At 39.4% G+C, this 21988-nt stretch overlaps 1 long non-coding RNA gene across 1 annotated transcript; it reads left to right on the top strand.

The window, feature by feature from the left end:
* Positions 1-3906: 3906 nt before the first annotated feature.
* LOC120409983 lies at positions 3907-11339 on the top strand. Its single transcript, XR_005601881.1, has 3 exons — positions 3907-4444; positions 9446-9492; positions 10466-11339. It is a non-coding gene; the product is annotated as an uncharacterized LOC120409983 (long non-coding RNA).
* The last annotated feature ends 10649 nt before the right edge of the window (positions 11340-21988 follow it).

Here is a 21988-nt window from a genome sequence, read left to right on the forward strand (position 1 = left end):
AGAAAGGGAGAAGAGACTAAAGCTTCTGTCTGAACAAGCGGTATGGACACATTTACAGGACATGCAGAAAAGCTGGCATTCATTATAAACATCTCTTGGATCCATTAACAGTAAAGCTCAGTACAGATTTTAAAACTGTTCAAGCAACAGACATTTACTACAGGGTTAACTACTTAATTCATGGAAATTTTATAGTCTTATATGTTTAAACTGCTTGCACACATACATAAAACCCATATACTTGAATGTGCATATGGCCTACAATTGAGCATAGAAAAACTTCCATAACTTGTCAGACATAGCTGGTTACTATAGTTTGCAAGCACTAATATGACTGATTGATGTTAATGTGTTCTGATTAAATTTACTGCTGATTAGTTGATCATCACTTGGAACAACAAGAAATTATATTTCACTGTTTTTATTACACTGATTGGCATTTAGTTTATCAACCATGGCACCAATGGGAATTATCAGAGCTAATTGATTTCTAATGAGGATATATTAATTACATAAATGTAAGGAAATCCAATCAATTTCAATCTGTTTTATTTTAAGATGAGCAATCATGGAACTAAGAAAAGGAAACATCCAGAATCCTACAGTAATCCTTAGATATTGCACAAGTACATTGACCTCATACTTTAGATTGTTCTACCTGTGCAGTGGATATGCACTTCCAAGGCTTTTTCCTCTCGTTCTGGCTGAAGATTTGAAGAACTGTATCTTTTTTCTTTTAAGTTTAACATATTGTTTTTTCATGAAGAAGTAATTCCTAATGGGAGAAATAATGATTTTGGTTTTATGCCATAGAGCTTCATATCTTCTGGTGTAAGAGAAAATTATTTTAAATAACACTGTTTTTAGTTTTAAAAACATGAGTAGAAAAGAATCAAGGACAAAAAATATAAAAGTTAAAAAAAAAGCGCAATTAAAAACCTCTTTAGAGTCCTTGCTTAAAATCTCATATATCTGCCTTCCATTGCTTGAGGGTGCCAAGACAAAATATTAACTAATTTTGCAGGTTTTAATACCGGCTTTCTGAATTTTGGTTTACGAGTCAATTGCACCCCTATTCTGTGGTTTCACATACTGATATCGTCAGTGCCATTAGCCCTAATTCAGCAAGGTACTTGTGGATGTGTGCAAATCCCATCCATGAGGGTTGCTGTCTGCTGAATGGGGATCTGCTGACATCACAAAATTAAACGGGGGAAAAAAACCCATAGTCAAGACTTTCATATATAACCAGAAAACTACCAGCTGTATATGTAGACTTCTGCTTTAATTTTCCAGGATACTGCCCCAGCCAGCCTGCTGAAGCTGCTCTGGACTATGGGGATGCAGTATCCTCACACCAATGAACTTTCCTGCCTTTACTTCACATATTCATTCTCCCTCTCTCCCTTTCTCTTCATCAGAAGAATTTGGTGTTTTACAGCCTGCAGTCTCCATCCTGCCTTAATGCCTTCTGAAAGCTGCTTGTTGCAGGCTCAGGATCATATCTAATTTGTTTGCAAGTATTATCTTTAATGCTCTTGCTCTCTTTTAGACCTGCTAATGATGGCTGAAGTGTTTTACTTAATGTACAGAGAGGATTTTTTTTTAAATGCATTCTACTTGGGGAATAAGTCGACAGTTTCTTATGAGCACATGCTCCAAGAAGAAAGCACATACACTCCATCTTTAGGGAATTGCTGGCTTTCTTAACACCTCTCCAACATGATTCATGCTAAAGCTCTTAGAAATATCAGTCTGTCCATGTGTCCAACTTCCACAGGCTGTGCAGAAGCAGCAGGAGTGGCCTATTGGTATGAATAATTTATGGCAGGGGGTAAAGCATTTTTACATGTTCATATGTTCACCCATTAAATGCAATTCAAAACCCACAGGAATGCACAGAATGTAGGGACTTCACCAAGCTCCAGAAGCCTTAAAGGAAAAGAAACTTATCTGCCAACACTGAAATGAAAAATAACTTAAAAACACTGTTTCTAATGCATCATTTCAAATGGAGGATCTTAAGACACTTAATATTTCTTAATTATTTTACTGCTATACTGCTGACCATAAGATAGATGCCAAACTGACAGAACAGTTATTACCTGAATGCTAAAGTTCAGCTTTACAGATGGATGTGCTTGCAGCATGCACTCATTAAAGAATACATTTCCAGACAGATTCAACTCTTTATATTATTACAAGACTCCTGAAATAAAGTTTATTATTCATTGATAAGATGTTTAGAAAGCATAGGGTATGTTTATTTTCATGAATCCTTACCGTAACTCACAAAGGGTTGTTTATTTTTTACAGTAAAATAGAAATATGTTCTATTTTCAAATGTGCGCAATTTATTAAAACACTCAAATTCCATATTAAATATGCTTTTGCTTTTTTAAGCTTGAAATTCAGCTAATGGTGTTTAGCCACCAGTAAATACTACATCAGGAATAGAAAAAGGAAAACTACTCTCCCACTATGCTTATGGGGCCTGTGACATATTTCCAGGTGGACTGTGTTGTATGGGGAAGGGTAGGTATTCATATGTAGAGCTTGGGTATTTTAGAAGTGTCTAGCCAGAGCTGAAGCACCAGGTAAACGAACCCCAAGCTAACCATAAATTCAAGAGGTTCAGAGTTGAAAGTCCTCATCAATCTACTGGAAGATGCACAGTTGCTGTAGAACAAGAGTCTTTGAGAAGCAACACCTCGCTGGTATGGACAGTGTCAGTATTATCACTTTCAACAGAGCTGCAGCCTTGCTGGGAAGTCTGAGCAGCCCATAAAATATTTTGGTTATGCTGGGGGATGGCTCAGGCACAGAACAGTCTAAGTGGCAGACAGGAGCTGTAAGAAGATGGAGTCTGCACAGTGTAGGTGAAATCTACTGACAATTGGTCACAAAACTCTGATGAGTCACAACAGGGCAAGAAGAAAACACAGATGAATTTTCACGAGCTTGAAAAAAAGGAATGTCATTGACGCCAAACCAACCCCCTTGGCCAGATTTCAATTTCTGCTATAATTATGAGCATGTTAGAGACTTTCTTAAAAAGCAGTGTTTTAACTCTGGAAAGGGAGCCCTAACTCTGGAAAAGCCATCTGACTACTGATTCCCAAGATCTCCAAAAAGTATCACATGGGACAGAAAGGAAGCACAGAACGTTTCAGACCAGCTACTTTATATTTGACTAAATCACAAAAATCTCACAATAGGAGTGGCCAAATAAATCACCGATGATGATGGAGATGGGCCTGAAGAGCTCATGGGTGCAAAGCCAAGCACTGAGCGGTCAGGAGACTGATGAACTTTAATTTTTCCTATGTAATCTTCAAACACCTGATGACACATTTCTCTTGTTCCTTCCCATTGAACCACCACCATGTCCAGGGCCCAGAATGAGCAATGTTCAATTGATGAGCAGATCCTTTCTGGGGAAATGTGATGGGGGTCCAACGTGAGAAAGACAAGTTTGCCCTTTGCCTACTCCTTTGAAATCACTTATTTGTGTTCACTGAAATTAAAAACAAGTTTCTAAAACATTCTTCTGAGCCAGATATCAATGACATCAAAGCAGCAAGGTACCACAAGCTTAAAGGCATCATGAAGATGGTATTAAAACAGGAAAGCCTGAGGAACTATAACAGCAGTGAAGTTAGAATTAAAAAAACACAAACAAACAAACAATCAAACAAAACTTTTTTAAATTACATGAAAAACAAAACCCTACTTATTAAGTTTACATGCACTGTCAGGTTTACAGGTTTGTTGATGGTAAAGAAAGCCCAGTTTATTCTTTAATAGTCACACAAAATACGTTTACAGCTAAAAAATAACATTTTGTGAATACTTGCTATTTTAAAAAGTGGAAAAAAACATTTTGCATAAAACATGATTGATAATGTCAGTAATTTTTTTTCAGATAATATTTTGGGTTTAAAAATAAGTATAATTGTTTGGAAATTATTCAACAGCTTCTTGAAACACATTAGCCTTGGCGTTGTGCGTTTAGGGAAGTAGAGACCAGTGGTTAAATATGGCACTTCGCTGGATTTACTACCATGAACAGAATGACAATAGGAAGGATGCTACCACATCATTTTCTGACTTTATCGAAAGCAATACACTGGAGAAGGCGTGTGAAGGTAGGCAGCCCTTACCACTGAAAGGGGGATATGCATCTTGGAAGATATGCTTTGCATCAAAACAGCTTTGGGAACAAAAACTGTTTCCCTGCAGAGGTATTTCTGATTCTGGATCTTTTATTGTGAAGGTTTTTGTTTCTCTATTGTGATGCTGAAATGGTTAACAGCTAACTTTTGAAATGAGATTTGAAAAGCTTGATGAAAGAGCCTGATGTTTTGCCTGATTTTTCTTTTCCTCTGCAGACAAAGGCCTTGAATGCTGAAGGCTGAAAAGCCTATTATCACAAGAAAGAAATGTAAGTAAACAAGGCATTACAATAATGAATTCTACAGTACACGGAGGCAAGAACCAGTTCTGTGCAGCAAGCAGTGAAAGATTTGGCTGTATATTGGCAATTTTTCAAAAATGATAACAATAAGAGGTTTTGTCACTTCAGACATGTAAATCAAAAGGATATTTCAGAACTAAAAATGATACTGAGAGTTTCTAACCATTGACCCCAAACCAGCATTCAAAAATAGACATTAAAACTAAGAAGCTATAATCCTACAAGCCATACACAATCAAATCTAAAGAGCTCAAACGATTGAAATTTTAAAGTCCATTTTAAATTAGGTTGGCAATAACTACTCTTATCCACGGGAGAAGGATTTCTGATATTCAAAGTTAAGATGTGATAAAAAGGAATAATCCAAAAATTATACCAAGAGTATATTTCAAAACCAGCATTTGTAATGGTCTGATATTCCTCAATCTTGTTCCTAAATAAACAGAAAATACAGAGGCCATGCACAAAGGTAGCTTGGACTATAAGATGCAGAGCATTTTATTTGTAGGAAGTTAAAGAGTGCATAAGTGAAATGTGAAGATAGTGTAATTTGATATTTAGGCTTTTCATAGCATATTAACAAACTGTGCAAATGTGCCTAAAAGCAAATAAAACCAGCAGCTTGGCCAAACTGGTGCAGTTTTGGCTGAGCAGAACGGGTCAAGTTAAAACTTATCTACTGGTAGAAGTTAAAGCTGCTTAAAATTCCCAAAGCAGAAGAGAGCATTTGTGTACGTGAGCAATAACTTACAAACTCTAAAAGAGCACAAAAAAGAAGGCAAAGTTTGCAACCCATTAATGGTGAATTGAGCCCTTTGCACTGCCTGTCTCATCTGTGAGGGAGGACAAGAGCCCTTGCTGCAGCAGCGAGGTGTAACTTTTTAATGCCACTGACAGCAGAGCACTGCTGACTTATCTGGGGCATCCTATGGGAACGAGCAGTGTCACTTCAAGAGACATATCCAAACAGCATGCAGGATTGGACTAGGCACTTGTTCCTTTCCTTACCTAAGCCCTCCTTACACACTCATATGGAGAGAAGCAAACAAAGGAGCAAAACAAGGCCTAAACAAAACACACACTCAGGTGAAGAGAAATTCCACCGCAGATGGGGTGTAGGTTGAATTCAGGTATTGGAACCAACCTCACTGAGATCTACACCGCATCCGGCAATGCCTGGGCCTGTGTGCGGGTTCTTGACCCCAACATGTCCTCCCCGGATGGGGGAGAAAGTCCTTGCCAGGAATAAGAGATGAACGGGACCTTTGGATCTTCTCGGTCTTCAGATTGTTTATTATATCTTATCAGTAATTTACATGCTGCCGACATAGCATGAAGCAGAACAAGTACCAAAAGACAAAATGCAGGAAACTCAAGGTCCTTTTAAAGGTAAATCACCCAATTCTCATTAGGAACATATATTATTATTACTTTTCTACCAATGCTTAATGAACTATCTATTCACGTAGCCCTGTACTAGCCCTGTACTGCCACACTAGCCCTGCGGCATTTCCTAACCAATCATTCTGTGCTACCAACACTGCAAAAAATGACCTTTGGAGTACAGCGTAATACAGAGTCCTCTTGCACAGATGGTCATCAAAGAGTGAGCACCCAGGCTGCAACATGAAGGCAACCCCAAAGTTAGGATGTGGTCCATGGAGAAAACTGTATGTCTTGGAGGGATCAGATTGGGCTTATATCCAGGCTTGGATCACCCCAAGCTACAAGTATTTCTGTGCAGCCCAGTGAATTCCAGTGCAAACACCCAAAGCAGTGCCAGTCCAAGCCTTCTCCAGGACCAGAAGTGAGAATAATATGTCACAAAATGTCCCCCCCAAGTTCAGAAATATCTGTGTGGTGTTGGGTGGCATAACATGACATGGTCTTACACAGCTATGGGTACTTTTGAGTAGAGAAGTTCAACATGTTCTGAATTAGTATTTGCTAATCCAGATTCCTTAAAAAGACAAGATCTTTCAGTAGCAGAAGTAGCTACAGAGAAAAACAAAGAAAAAAAAGAAAAAAAAGAAACCTCCAAACAAAACAAAACAAATCATAAAACAAAACAAAAAACAAAACAAAAAACCAAACCAAAAACCCCCAACAAAACAAACACACACAAAAAAAAACCACCAAAAAAAAACCAAACAAAAAAAACCCCCAACCCAAAGAAGCCCTTGACCTCTTTAAGATCTACAGTAATCATGTATATTTATATGAATCACGACATTATTAAACTGTGAGACCTTTGCTAAGGTTTCTACAACCGGCCCAGAGTAGAGCTGAAACTTGTACTCTCCAGGGAAATGGCCACTTCCCTAAAGGTCTGCTCTAGCTTCAACATGGAGCTGAACAACTGAAAAAGCAGCTCATGGTTTCAGCTAGCACCAAAATTAGAATCAAGACCAAAGATTTGGTTCATGATTCGTCCCTGCTAGATCTGCTCTGCTGAAGGCAAGAAAAGTGAGTTTCAGTTAAAGTTCCGGCTCAGGATATGTAAATGAACTAAATAAAGTGTTAGAAACCTTGATCTTTTTCAGTGATAAATAGTCCACTTGGGGTTCTTTTACTGATTCCATTTTATAAATCATTTTAATGTACATGTGAGGTAATATTTTCATGCCAATTTGAGCTGCTTGGTGCAGACTACCATAGGATATATATACATATATCTATACAAAAATTAGGATGAACTAAGAAAACAGATCAAATAGTATAAATATTCGCACTGTGAAACAAAACTTGATTATTTGCTGAAACATGTAATTAGGCATTAATACTTCATAACATGGAAACATTTATCTAAAAATACAAAAAACTGTATTTCTCCTATTATTGTTACAGAGACCTAATCATTACTGCTTTCAGAGACAGAAATTGCTGCCATGAATGTGCAAACTCTTGTTTAAATAATGTGCAAGGCAAACAAAAGTAACAATTAAATTTTCCGCAGACTTTTTATTCAGAAGCAGTTGGTACTTAGTACACTTACTGGAAGCAATTGGGATTACAGGTGATTGTGCAACTTTCAGCAATATAAGTTACTAAACTTTCTGTCTTATCAGCATATCTCATGAATGCAGAAAATTTATTGCTGTTATAATGAAAAGTTGTTGCAATAGCCATTGGTCTGGTATATTTTTTTCTCAACATTAAATGGTTCCTCTAGAATTTTCTACTTTTCACATACATAATTATTTCCCTATGGATTGAAGTGATTTTCGTAACTCATTGATAACATCAACATACTTTATGTATCTAGAAGTTGAACCCGATATTTGTATTAAATTACTCCACTTGGATTAAAATATAGGTAGTGAACTACAGCTTCCAGACTCATTCCACAATGTTCGTGCTGAGTAGATCACAAAACCATTAAAGTGTTATTGTAAAGCTCAAGAAGGTCTGGGGGCTTGGGAAGGGTGGTGGGGAATGGGACAAACCAGAATGAGAACCTAGAAAACCTAGAAAAATGCTGAATTTCCATATACCTTACAGACTTAGTGTATGTAATTTATCTAGAGAAGACAATGTAATGCAGGAATGAGGAATAACACAGCATGATATGAAGAGGAATTTCATGGCAAATCAATTTACTTTTTGTGAAAGGAAAGGAAGCTATAAAAGGTTGTCATTGGACAATTTTGTCCTAATAGGAGAGTGTAGATTTTAGGCCATGTGCCAGGCTGTTTATCTGTGGAAGCTATTGAGTGGGTCACAGACAAGAAAGCATTACATACCTGTATCTATTTTTTTTTTTTTGGTGGCTATAATTGTACCCTTTAATTTCCAGCCTAACAACAGACTCATGAAACAGAGGAGCTTTGCTGAGCATTGTGTCCAAATTAACAAGTTATAATGAAATTTTTTTTCACTATAAACTTTTACCTAGAAATATTTTCCCACTGTGGGAAGTCCATTTGGCTCACAGTGAACACTCCCCTTCCGACAGAAGCTTTATCTGGTGCCTGTTTAGGTACCACCCAGAGCTGTAAGCTTCTTGGCACTATGAGGATATATTTCATGCCTAATATGAACACATCTGATGGGTACAGTCCCTGTTGGCCACCTGTCTGGTGCATGGTTTAATAGCTAATTCTGATTACCTCCGAGGGTAAAAGTGTTTTTTCTGCTTTTGCTCAGCTTCTGTTTTCATTTTTCATTGGTCCGGGCCTTAAATGATACCTGTCTGCTTCATATATCTTGTTGGGTTACTGCTCCATGCAGCTGCACCTGAGAAACCAAAGCCCTGTTAGACTGGGTGCTATACAAACATCAACTTAAAAAACAAAAAGAGATTGATCCTGGCATAAGGAATAAGGCAGAAGGAGTATGTCTGAGGAGATGCAGCAATGCTGTTTGCAAATTTTGTAAGACTTTCTTACAGAGTGCTTTAAAAAGTAAGTGTATTTGCTAAAGTTAAGTCAGAAGAGCTGACAAAAAAAGAAAAATCAAGGTGACAAAAAGGAATGAACTGGTGCAGGTAGGACTGACCACAGATTTAAATCAGGCTGGTTTAGCTAATCCCAGAATACACATCAATGCACGTAGATCTAGTCTGCCTGGAAATACATCCATTTGCCTTATTTTTAACAATGCAGCCTGTATTAATGTTTGTATAATAAGGTGTTAATGATTAGATAATAAAGATCTGCACGCCTTAAAGCAGCAGTCCTCTGCAGCTGAAGGTCGTCACCTGCAGGGAAAAGAGGTCCTCACTTCTTCATACCTTAACAGTAAAAAGCTTGGACAAGACTTAGGCCTAATTTACTAGCTGGCTATTACTGGATTTTATGTTCTTTATAAAGAATTTTGGTGTTAGGCTTCTTTCTGTTACATTTATAAAATTATGCTGCTTTTTACATATTTTATTCGGTATTTTTGTTACACAAATTAATTTACAGTGGTCTGGTTTTAACATATTCAATTAACTTCTTCTAAAACCAGTGCTATGAAATGCTTTAGTTTTTCAGGCTCCGTTCCCTGGAAAGCTGCCTGTGATTCCCAGTCAGGTATGGAAGTCTTCTGTCCCTTTGAGAATGTATATTCAGTGTCTGACTCCTCCTTCCATCTGGTGTCTCAGATCACTGAGATGGATGGGTGGCAAGGGTGGTGCTACAAGTTTCAGCATTACAGCATTGAAGATGTCCCCACGTAAACACCAAGTAACACAGCAAAGGTCCTAGAACAAATCCTGCTACCCAGACAAGCTAGGAGAGCTGAGCTTCTCCCTAAAGACTGGATGCTGCCAGCTTTCTGGATGTCAGTTAAACATTGGGGGACCTTCAGTTCTGTATCCCCAGAGTACAACAAACACTGCTTTACTCCCCCATCCTATTCCTTAGACTTACTGAAAAAAATCCCTGCAGACATTTTTACTTATATAATCAACTTATGGGTTAAAATCATCAAGGGATAAAGAATAGGTATTGTATCAACAGTTCACTACTGCAGTAAAACACATTTGTAAAAATTAGAAACTTGTTAAATAAGACCTTGATGATAATTGCTAAAGTTGAGTATTTATGGTGAAGTGACACAGACTTAGTCATTACAAAAGCAAAATTCAGCATTTTGAAACTGTTGGTTTTCACTGACTATTGCAATTCAATATGCTATCACTGGAATTATTTATTGATCTATTTAACAGTTTTACAGACCATTGCCATATACTCTTTTATGTTCAGTCCATCTTGTACTATGACACATTTCCTGGATGAACCATGAGTAATAAATTCCATGTTTGCTATGTGTTTTTGCAAAACTATAAAATCTATGGAGGCATCAAAAATAAACTTTAATAACACAGATGATGCCCAGACATTCCTTTCCTATTGAAACTCCTAAGGGCTAACTTACAGAGGAATCTAGATGAGCATTTCCCCCTGATTTCAGTAAAACCTATGAATAAATCCTCAACTTAGCCACTGAAACATCTTACTTGTAGATGATTGCCATCTAATACCATCTCCTTTCCTGATTTAGGAACCTGTGGGAACAGAGAGCACTTGTGGGAGAGGAGAGAGCTGCTTTACTGGACACAATTGCTGTTCAGAGGAGAAGACAAGCCCCAGGAGATAGAGGCTGAGGCGCTGGATTTGGGCACCTAACTCAGATCAGGTGTGCTCCTTCAGTGGGATCCCAAGGAATGAGACACATCCTGCAAACACACTCTGCTCCCATTCACAGCACAAACTTCAATCAACATCTTCCATCCCCTGGGTCAGTTCAGGATGAAATTTTCCAGGTGTCCCACTGTTGCTGTTCACTTGATATAGTTAGCACAGGAACAAAGAGAGGCAGAACATATAGAATACTGTTAATTAACATGAACAGAATATTCCTGCTCCAAGACATATCTTTTATTTATTCATTTGGAATTTGGAAAGTACAGAATAACCAAGTAACTTGCCCGTGGGGGATCTGGTGGAGCTGAATTTAAGCACATTTTGTGGATCATAGAGAAGAAGAGTATGAATCTTGGTTCTTCATCTCACTAACTGATGCTCTAACTACTCAACTCCTCTGGACATATGCACACAGTCTCTCCCCCACTCACTCCCTCTCCCTCCTTCTGTTTCATGCTTCGAGCCCACCTGCTGACTGTCCTCCTGTTTCTTTGCACAGACTGAGATGTTGGCTTTGGTGCTGGGCAGCAGTGATAGCAAACCATATGTAAGTTTCTATATGCTAAAGAATGGAAATATTTCCTAGTTGAGTTGTGTCCTAAAAGCTGTACCAATTTTGTCAACTACAATTCTGCTATTTTTAAAAGAATTTATAGAGTTCTCCCTTTATATTTTTTGCATATTTTAATAGAAGCAATTAAAGAGAAAAAAAGGTTGAAAGATGCAGATGCAACGAAAATGTTTAGAAAATGAAAATGAAGTTTTACACTCCAGTACCCAAATTCAGCTAAGACATACTTGGACTGGAACAATTAAATTGCCACACTTAGTCTGACTTCAAAAAATTTATGTACACTATCTACATGTGTATCTATTTTTTTATTAAATGACAAGAATAGAGGAAAAAAAAAAAAGAGTTTGTACATAAAACTTACCATTTTACCACATTTGCTAATGACAAATAACACACCATCAGTATTGGACTTGCTTGGAATTGAAGAACAAGATCTTCAGATATCTATAAAAGAGAGCTTAAGTATTTCAGTTTTAAATGTGGTACTAAGAAAAAGAGAAAATCTTGCAGAAGAAAATGAGAGATGAGTCTTTGTTATCCATGTGGGTGGGTTTTCACCATCATCTGCTTTTCCTCAGTCCTGGTTCTCAGAGAGGATCGGGAAAGCAAGACTGGTGGCACTTAAATTGACTTGTTGGCCTTTACGTTGGGACAGTGCTTAGCAGCTGGGCCAGGCAAATCAGCGAGCTGGGATACAGGCACAATAGCTCACCCTGAAATCTGAAGCAAGGACAGCCAAGTACACATTGAGCTGTCCTCTAAACTTGAAAGCTCATGACCATTTGTCACAGCCTCCAGGAAAGTATGGATATGAGCAGGTATATGATCTTTTACTTACAACCCCAGACAATCTTTTGGTAACCTTATATGAGTGCCAAGACCTCACTGTTTTTCTGTCAGTACACCTAGCTACAAACTGACCAGAAACTAGTCCTCAGTATTTTAAGGGGATTAGTGCTAAGTATTTTAACAGTAAAACTTTTCCAATAAGAAGAAAAAGCATTTTACCCTTTGGTCAATAAACACTTTCAAGCACTGCAAAAGCTGCACGAGAGCACTCTAAAGGTTTGGGAATACTAAGCCCTGATTGATTAGAATTAAGCATTTATAATGAAAGAACTGATTGCCTCATTCACACCTCAGAGATATTTGAGGGATGCAGGTTTTAAAATAAGACATTTTTAATGCAAAATTCAACAGAGTAGTTGCAGCTAAGGAGTCTGAACTAGTGAAGCAGGCATTCTCCCGTTCTGTCACTTTATTTGTAAATCCATATTCCCTCTGGTGGGTCAGGTTTTGTTTTAATGCATTTGAATATTGTGGCACATCACAAGCATTGTAAGATGGGGCTTAACTGCTAGGATGGAAGAGTGTTGATTTTATGCCATGCCTTGCGATAAATGTGCCTTTGTGTAAAGCAGTAAAAATTGGTAGAGATGGGATACAAGTAGCAGTAAAAAGAAAAATGTTGAGACTCTTTTAAAATACATCCTGCAGTTTAGCTATAAAGCTCCTTATTTTTAGAAAACCAGTAGAATTGTTCAGGCTCTGCCCCTGCAGTTTCAATAGCAGTCTAGTGCTTTAAAACCCTGACCTTGAAAAGAAAGCGTTTACATTGTAAATGTACTGGCAGTATGGAGACTATTCTATGACTGAGTATCCAACTGCGGCAAAAAGTTCAGAAGCAGGTTTTCTTTCTTCTGAAAGGCCTAATCCATGGGGCTTTTTTAGTGGTAAAAGCACTTGTCACTAATTGTGACTTAGTTCTAGCAGTGAATCTGTATAATTCTCAGATTTCACACAGCCAATTAATTTCCATGAATACCAGGAATCACAGACTTTGATAGGTGTTAATATACAGCATTTTTTGATGCTTAGATTTTCTGCAAACATAGGGGACCTCTCAAAGCTGGTTCTTGTGTCTAAAATGAAGTTTGGTTTCATAGCTTGGGATCACACACACCACTTTATGATGACCAAAGTACTTAAAGGATAAGCCGAAAACAATCCGTGGAGGTAGCACAGGGATGAAGTGTGGCACCAGAGGGATGTGCAGCCCCCCTGCTCTTGGGCTGCCTGTCAGAGGAAGGAGGATGGAGAATAGGCAATGCCCAGCTGCAGGGACTCCCTGCATTGGGTCCAATTCACAGCAAATCCTTTGTAACACGTATCAACTTCAAGAATCTCCTTGAAAAAGGCTTACTTGCCCCAGCTGCTCACAAAGTTAACAGGTTCTCAGCTCTGCTCTTAAGACCTTGGTCACAACCTTATGGTTTAGGGAGACTTCTCTCTTGCTTCTAGAGCACAGATTTACCATTTTTATTATGGACAAAAAAAAATGAGCGCACCTCTCCAATCCTACAATTCTCATCCTTTAAAACCAGGTTGAGTGTTCTAAGCATTAATAAACAAATCTGTTAATTTGTGCTAAAATTAAACTGTTTATTTAAAGAAATTTAACATCTGTTCTTTGACCTGAATAATCTTAAAACTAGACTCTCTTAACTCTTCATGTAGTTAAAATTAATCGAAAACTTGTGCACAAGCTGTACTACATAAAAATAGATTGTAGTGAAGATAAGTTGCTAATTATTGTTTTATATAATTGTTGTAAATATACAGGATCCAAAGAGGGTCAGGTCAACAGTTAACTCTAAAATGGAGCTACTTCAGAGATGTAGCCAGTCACCATCCTCCTCTACAGCTGGTCTTCACCAAAGAAGTCTGCTAGATATTACAGGCATTCAGCTCTAGGAGGTAGACTGGACATGTCAAGTCTCCAGTGCTAGTATATGTTTTTTGCACAAGTCTCACTGGCTAAAGCTGACATTAATGACTGAAAGATCATTAAGTCTTCACATCATTGTTGCCTCAACTCAACAACAAATTGAAAAAGCTCTGTTAGGAAAACTGGGGTGTCCTGGCTTTAGCATGGGATAGACTTAAATTCCCCCCTAGCAGCTGGTACTGTGCTGTGTTTTGGATTTAGGATGACAATAATATTGACGTTTTAGTTGTTGATGTCCAGAGCTTACACTAAGTCAAGGACATCTTAACTATTCATACTGCCTGTCCATGAGGAGGGTGCAGGTGCACAAGGAGCTGGGCAGGGACACACACAGGGCAGCTGACCCCAGAAGACCCAAGGGATATACCGTATCATTTGGCATCATAGTGAACAAAAAATAGAGGGGAGTTTGCTGTGGGCTAGTAGCTACTGCTTGGGGACTGGCTGGGCGTTGGTCAGTGGGTGGGTGAGCAATTGCATTGTGCAGAGCTTGTTTTGTATATCCCTTTATCATTATTGCTATTTTCCCTTGCCTTCCTGTCCTATTACACTGTCATTATCTCAGCACATGAGTTTTACCCTTTTCCCAGTTCTCTCCCAGATCTCACGGGAGGGGAGTGAGAAAGTGGCTGTGTGGTGTTTAGCTGCCTGACAGGTTAAACTGCAACATGCTGCACCAGTAGCAGATCCTTTCAAGTTGCAGTGGTACCACAACTGTGCTAAAGAAGCCTGATGAAAGCTGTCACTGGGAAAGATCTAGAAATTTCATTAGCTGATTGTACCATGCTACATTGAATGAACTGATGAAATCATTAAAAATAAAAACCCACCAATTGTGGGCATGTTCCATGAATTTGTGCTAAGTACGATGTAAACATGACCTTTTAGAGCAGTCTCGGGAAAATGTGATACTGGGACAGCCTCAAAGAGGCTACTGAGGCAGCAGTTCATGCTATCCAGGCTCTCAAGTCTCTCAAACATCCTCAGCACTCTGTGTTATGCTTCTTAAGTAAATAATTGGTGCACTCTTCACATCACAGCTGGACAGTTTAATACAGAGCTGGTTATATTCCAGTGTCAATGGCAGCTTGATAGTTATGTCCAGGGACTCCATTTGACAAGATAAATAATCAGGTCATTGTGCACTGCTTGCTACGCATTCGATTGAATCCCACCTGCAAGAATTCATCAAATGAAGCCAACAAGACAATGTCATTCTAGCAGTTGATATCCTGAAGTAAAACAGTGTCAACTCAATGGTACATCAAGCAGTCAATGAAGACCTCAAAAAAATGATAGTAGAAGGTCACAGCCTTGCCAAATAAATCCCCCTCGTTAACAGGGAAAGCACAAAACAGCTATATACACTTTTAGGGTTTTATAAATAAACCAGGGCAGTCAGTTTGGGAGTTAATTTTCATTTAAAAGGTTATCTTGAATAAAGTACTGCTCTGTTCCTCTGATCTTCTTATCATAGTAAAATAGGGGATTCTCTATATTCTTGAAGTACTTAAAGCTATGAAAGACTGTGCCCTATACTCTAACACAATGCTGTAGGATTAACAATCATTTCCCCCCTTAAACACTGTTGTTTTGAGAAGTTCTTCTGCAGAAAATTTCATGGACTGTTGGAACCCTGGGGTTAGAGAATTTAGGTTTCTGGGATATAATAATATATATATGTAACAATACGGAGGATTTTGGGTGTGGATTAGCTCTTCCTCATTTCTCCTTCTGCTTCACAAAACTAAGTACTCTGTTATTGGGTCAAAAAACCCACGTTGCAGGTCATGAATAGATAGTTATTGGATTGTAAGTAAAAACATATTACTTGGTATTTCATAATTGGTTGATTTAGACTTTAAAAGGCCTTGAAAGTTAGAAGTTGGGGCCTTTTTCCACCCTGCCAACTAAGAGGCACACTGTGCAGCTGTATTACTGATAAGATATAATAAACAACTAAGTCTGAACAAGAATTCTCGATCTCCTGCATTTTAATTCAAACTCTGAGTAAAAGAACTCAAAATACAAAACCAGAGAAAATTAATAATGGACAGTGTGGGAAAGAAACTGTCAAAATGGTTGCTTTTTCCTAAATGGAAGTGACTTCCCAGTATGAAGCTGCATCTATACCCTGCTTAAATGATCAGAGCCAGAATACAGCCTACCAGACTCCCTGCCCTGGCTCTCTGAGGGCACACAGAGGGACATAGGATTGGTTACAGCTGAGCTCCCAGTGTCCACAGTATAAAAAACTCAGGCTGCCCACCAGTCCCAGGTACCTTTGTAGCATATGGTATGAGGTACAGGATGAGTGCGCTCCTAGGAAAGATGACAAGAAATCCAGTCTGCAGGCTGTCAGCCAGACCATGGCACCAGCACGGCAAAAGCAATGCAGAGCAGCAGCCTGGTCATCCTGCAGCTCAACCTGCTGACACCACCAGCACAGCCCCAGCCCATGCCAAGGGACAGAGGACCCAGAAATCCAGTCTAACCCTGCTCTTCCCTGGCTGCTTTGAGGCTTGCAGTGCTGGTGTGCAGAGAGCTTACGATGAAAAAGCAGGGCATTAGAAGCTTATATCCACAGAGGCATTTTGAGAAGAACAGCATGTTTCCATTGTTCTTCCTGCAGCTGAGATCACAGGCTTCTCTTAATGAAAGTAGCTGCTGGCTATATTCTTAATGGCAACACTATGATGACAGAAAGGGGGGGAAAAAAAGATAATTTCTATTTTTAGGCAAACATTTGAATCTGGAACTAGAAACACACAATGCCCCTCACTGGAATAATTTATTTATTTGATAATGTTAGACAGCAGAGCTGTCTTGGATGCCATTTCTGAGCATTTCTCATACTATCTTCCATGCACTTCCTTAAAAGGTCAATTTCCTTTGAAATTTTAGGTATTATTTATGTTGGATTTTGGATAATTACATGATTTCTGCAAACTTCTTGTTTATCTTGAGCTTAAGTTGAACTTTATTTCAGTGCAGTTGGTCTTTTTCCTTGACACAGAATATTTTCTGCACTTAAGCACCTGCAGCTAGTCACACACAAGTCCTTGAAAACAGAGTAAATAGGTCATCCTGTCTATTTCTCTGCCACAAGGAAGAATCAACTATACCTATGTCATTCCTGGCAGACATTTGTCCAACTTGTTCTAAACAGTTCTAATGATTGAATTTTCCCAATTTCCTTATCTCTTCCAACACTTAAATATCTTCTCAAAATTGTAATCCTTACAAGATTATTAAGAATTAAACCATACCACCACATTTTGCACTGGAATCCTTTAAATTAATGTGAAATGACATTTTAATCTAAAAATGAACAACTGTGCCTAGCAGTTTGTTCATGGTGGGTGTCCTCTCACACAATAAGAGATAAAGAATGACCACTAACCTTCCAGCTCTACAAGCAATTGCAAATTCCTTCTCCTCATTTCACTTTTCCTAATTCTGGGAGCAGACATTGCATATTTTGAGCTACCTGCACATCTTTCAAGGTACCTCAGGAGGCCTTTACTGAGATGTTAGATGTTTATGTGGAAGGCAATGTGGTGCTATGATTAAAATTATACTGTAAGCATCTAGATAGTGTATCATGAACACAGATCTTCCAATTGTATGTACTTGCTCTTTGAATCATGTTGTCTCACTGAAATATTATTTGAGACCCTGGCAATAATCTTGTGTCTCTGGGCCCCACCCAGCTATTGCATGCAATATAGAGCCTATTAGAGGGGACAGCTTTCCATAGACTGACTTCTTCTGCTTTTTCCAGCTCCCATTTGCTCACCCCATCCTGCTTCCTTTCAAGACTAAACTCTGGCTGTGAGGAAAGCTGTCTCTTCACCATGCACTGGTATGCCTTGTTGAGCAACGCCTTGATCCTTTCACAGTGCCAGTAATAAATACTAACAAAGCATAACTAAATTCAAAATAATGACAGTATATCATCAAAAGCTGTTTCAGTAATAATAGTAACAAACAGTTGTGGGTATTTCATGTAAATGGGCAATCTTTTAAATTAAAATGCTCTTCAGAAAATGTATTGTATTTCTTTAGAGATTCACAAAACAGTGTTTTCATTTAAGAACTCTCCATAATATACAGGTTTTTGAGGAAATTTCAAGGTAGACATATAAAACTTTACTGTTGGGTCTTTTTCCACAGTAGGAGCAGTAGCTGGCATGGTCCCTTCATTCACCCTCCTGCCAGCTGCTTTATTAGCTGTTTTAGCTGTCGTGATGCAGGACAAACAAGCCACCAGAGAGACCAGTTGAAAGGCAGGTTAAGCAGCTGAATGAAAGAGGGGTGGAGGAACAGGGGAGCATAAAACAAATACCTTAAAAAAATTTTAAAATTTTGCTCTGCTTTTCTTTAAGTAAAAAAAGGCTACAGGATTTACTGAGGCACCTGTTCTTTTTCCTGAAGTGCAGAACTCTGATTTTCTGAAAAGCTGGAGACTGCTGAAATTGCCTGCACTCATTACCTGAGCAAAGACTGACCCATCTTAGGAATATTTTTCTCTGTAAGTTATAACAACCAAGCTTGAATAGGCTTATTTATTATTGTGCAGGCACAAAGTAACTGGAAAGAGGAAGAAAATTAAGAGGTCTTTTCCTGCCTCCATTACTACTGGTCGCTGGGTCACCTTCTCCACCCCCTGCAAGACAACGGTGGGTGTGCAGCTCTCCTTTGTCTCCAGCCAAGGTTGCCTGGGGTCGTGCGCTGTATTTCCCTCGGGCACCATTGGAACCTCTGCAACTCTGCACAGCTAAAATCCCTGTGTGCAGAGCACAGTGGCAAGTCCAAAGGGACTTCTGCTGCAGCACAAAGAGAACCCAGCCCTTTTTGGGTACATCAAACCAAGTGTCCTAATTGCTTGTGAACCCCACTTTACAAAGAGAAGCTTTAGAAAAAGCAGATTGAGCTCCTCAAAGGATAAGTCCTGGTGGGGTTCTCCTGAATCTGAGAGGCAGTAAGGCACCTCCTGTCCCAGCAGAGCAGCTCAGAGGCAGATTACCCTGCTCTGCACGCATGCAGCCGAGCACAACTCCAACATATGTTCTTTGCTTTTTTGGCTGAAGTTACTGTTGTCTTTCCTCTCATTCTCTCCCCCCAGCTCTCTCTCACTCTAACTCTCATAGGAGCAATAAATGCCAGCAGTAAATATTCTCAGCCTTACAAGGATTTCAGTAAATTAAGGTTCACATCCAAGCTTTGGGCAACTTCCTGTGTTCTAAATGGGATCCAAATGAAGGTTTTCCAAGGTCTATACAGTATAATAATAATAAAAAACATATCTAAATCATTAAAATGAGTGACAGCATTCCCTATACTAGTTCTGGGCTCCATAAATAATGTATAAAACCAATCTGCATTATATTAGCAAAAGATAAAAATTAGAAAAGGGTGAGAGTAAAACCATTTCATTTTTTGGTGACACAAAGAACATCGTCCCCGCTCCTGAGCTGCGAGCTCCATCTTGTGGGCGGTGGTGGAGGTGAAATGGTTTTCTGCTTACCGCAATACTATTATCCTTTAAATTTTCAGGCATTTAAAATAAATAGTTATGATAATACAAGCTCTATATTGAAAAATAACAGAAAGTCAAAGGAGGTAAAGCAAACCAGCCCAATCCCCCCCTCTTGCAGCCCCACGACCTGATATGCCTCTGCTGCATCTCACCTTTTCTCCTAAACTCTCTTGTGAGAAATGGATCAGTAATTTGTTGTCATCACTTATGGTGGCTACAGCCCAAATGACTGCACGCTGTCATTCCCTGTGTCCCCACTCGTGAGCCGAGCGCTGCCCATGGTGTCATGCCCATGGAACCATGCCTCCCCTGCCCTGCTCTCCCTGCTGCTGGCAGGATGCCCATGGAGGCAGGGATGGGCTCCCATGGAGCCACCTGGGCTTTGGGCCAAGGCTTCATGGAGATTTCTGGGCCAAGCTCTCTTTCTGGTCCTACCCTACGGATTTTTCCACCAGTGTAGGGTGGAGCCTTGTAATAGTGCTTTGGTTCAGCTCAGCTTTACAGGGGTCAGGGTTTGCAGCTGGGCTCCTTGGGGAGTGAACCCCATGGAACACAGCTCGACCTGCTCTGGGGTGGCAGAGGGCTGCGTGGGAGCCCACGCTGTGCTGGCCAGGACAAAGCTCAGCCTCCCTTCTTCTGTCCCCACCCACACCTGGCAAATCTCGCTGGTAGGAATCCTCCCCCAAAAAAGTTTGCAATTGCTATTTCGTTTATGCAACATTTAGAATGTACTTCCAGGATGAAAGACTACTTATCTGGTTAGCTTTATTGCCTAATTTCATCCCATTATGCCTTGATATATACCCTTTGATGCCAGGAGCTCCTGTAGGGCAGCACTATCTCTTCAAGCCACTCTTCAAATATGTGTGAATACATCCCTCATTCTCTTACCAAGAGACATGAGATAAAGCATTAAAAACCTAGGCTTTTCTAGTGATTGACTTTTTCTTTTCTTTTTCTTAACACACTCTACAGAACTGGAGAGGCTTTAAATTTAACCATTACTTTCTAGACACTATTAACCCAAAAAAAGTGCTTTGTTACAGGCAATGGTGAATAGCAGCGTACAGTTTCCAAAGCAATACCCTCCTAAGCACTACAAAATGCAGTAATCTCTGCTCTGTCAATCTCTTAATTAATAGAAATTTGGACACAGCCTTGGCTTTTAAAAATTGCAGACCAGAGCACAGAAGAGGCCTAAGGAATGAGACAATATCAAAAAAGGGGGGACACAGCTATTTCATCAAAAATGGGCAAAATCTCCCTGCAGAGCAGACCACAGCAGAAATGACACACAGAGTAAGCACATTAATGAAGTGTGTGGGTTTCCACAGCTGCTGTGCCACCACAGGTATGGAGCCACTTTCCTCCACCCACTGGTGAGAATGGAGCCGGATGTTTTTGGAGACAGGATACATACTTTGCAAACAAGGAATTGGAGCTGAGGCTGAGCAGGGGGCTCTCTCTGAATGCCCAGGTGTTTCTAAATTGTAGCTCTGAGTCTCCCAGTTCTTAGAGATCTGCGAAAGAACAAAATGCAAATCTAGTCCCCTTCCTTTTTCCTTCCAGTGCAACTATGTAGTTTGGCTATACTGGGCACTTATGTCCAAAAGGATCTGCACTAGACCTCAAAACTCCAAACCTTGTATGAAACCCATGGGACAAGTGGAAACCTACAGAGAGGTGAAGGACAATAGGCTGGAGGACCATGCCATTTGTTTCTCAGCTGAGACAGGAGCTCACCTTGACCGTGCTGGAAGGTAGAAGTGTGCTGATCCTGCTCTTGAACACAGCGAAGCCCAGACTTTGAAGCAAGGTGGTGAGCTGGGGTACTGGGACCAACAATATCTTTTGTGATGGAGGAAGAAAAAGCAAGACATGAAAACCAGAGGAAAGAAAGGCAAAAATTAAGGAGCTTACAAATTTAACCTTGCATATATTAGGTAAAATACAATGTTGGTGCTTTGTAGCACTTATACTCAAAGCAGAAGGAAGTACTGTTCGGTGGACTGATGCAGTTCAGTGGCCATCAGCTGTTTATAAATCAAGTACCCACACAAACTGCAAACTGCCCTGCTGCCATGACAAAGACACAGTGATTAATGCTTCCATTACGGATTAGGGAGGCACGAAGGTAGTATTACATATAATACTAAGATGTTACCTTTTTTTCCACTTCTCAGCTGAAGGCCAAGCAAAGTTTGGTCAATATTGCTCAGAACTAAACTGTTAGGGGAGTACCATATGTTTTATTTTATAATATACACACTTGCCAGTCCTTGCAAGCAGTTTTATGATTTTTTTTTTAATAAATTCAATAATTATTGTGTAGTATTTGTCAGTATTTTCTTGCACTTATTTCCCTATCTGTGCTAGTAAGTTTCTGTACAGGCTGTATTTTAGCATATGTGTATATATAATTCCATTTTCTTTGCTGAGGCAGTTTTTCAGTCTCTGCAGTGTGGCATCAATCCAG

The sequence above is a fragment of the Corvus cornix genome, chromosome 4 (genome assembly GCF_000738735.6).
Source record: "Corvus cornix cornix isolate S_Up_H32 chromosome 4, ASM73873v5, whole genome shotgun sequence".
Classification (NCBI taxonomy): Eukaryota; Metazoa; Chordata; class Aves; order Passeriformes; family Corvidae; genus Corvus; species Corvus cornix.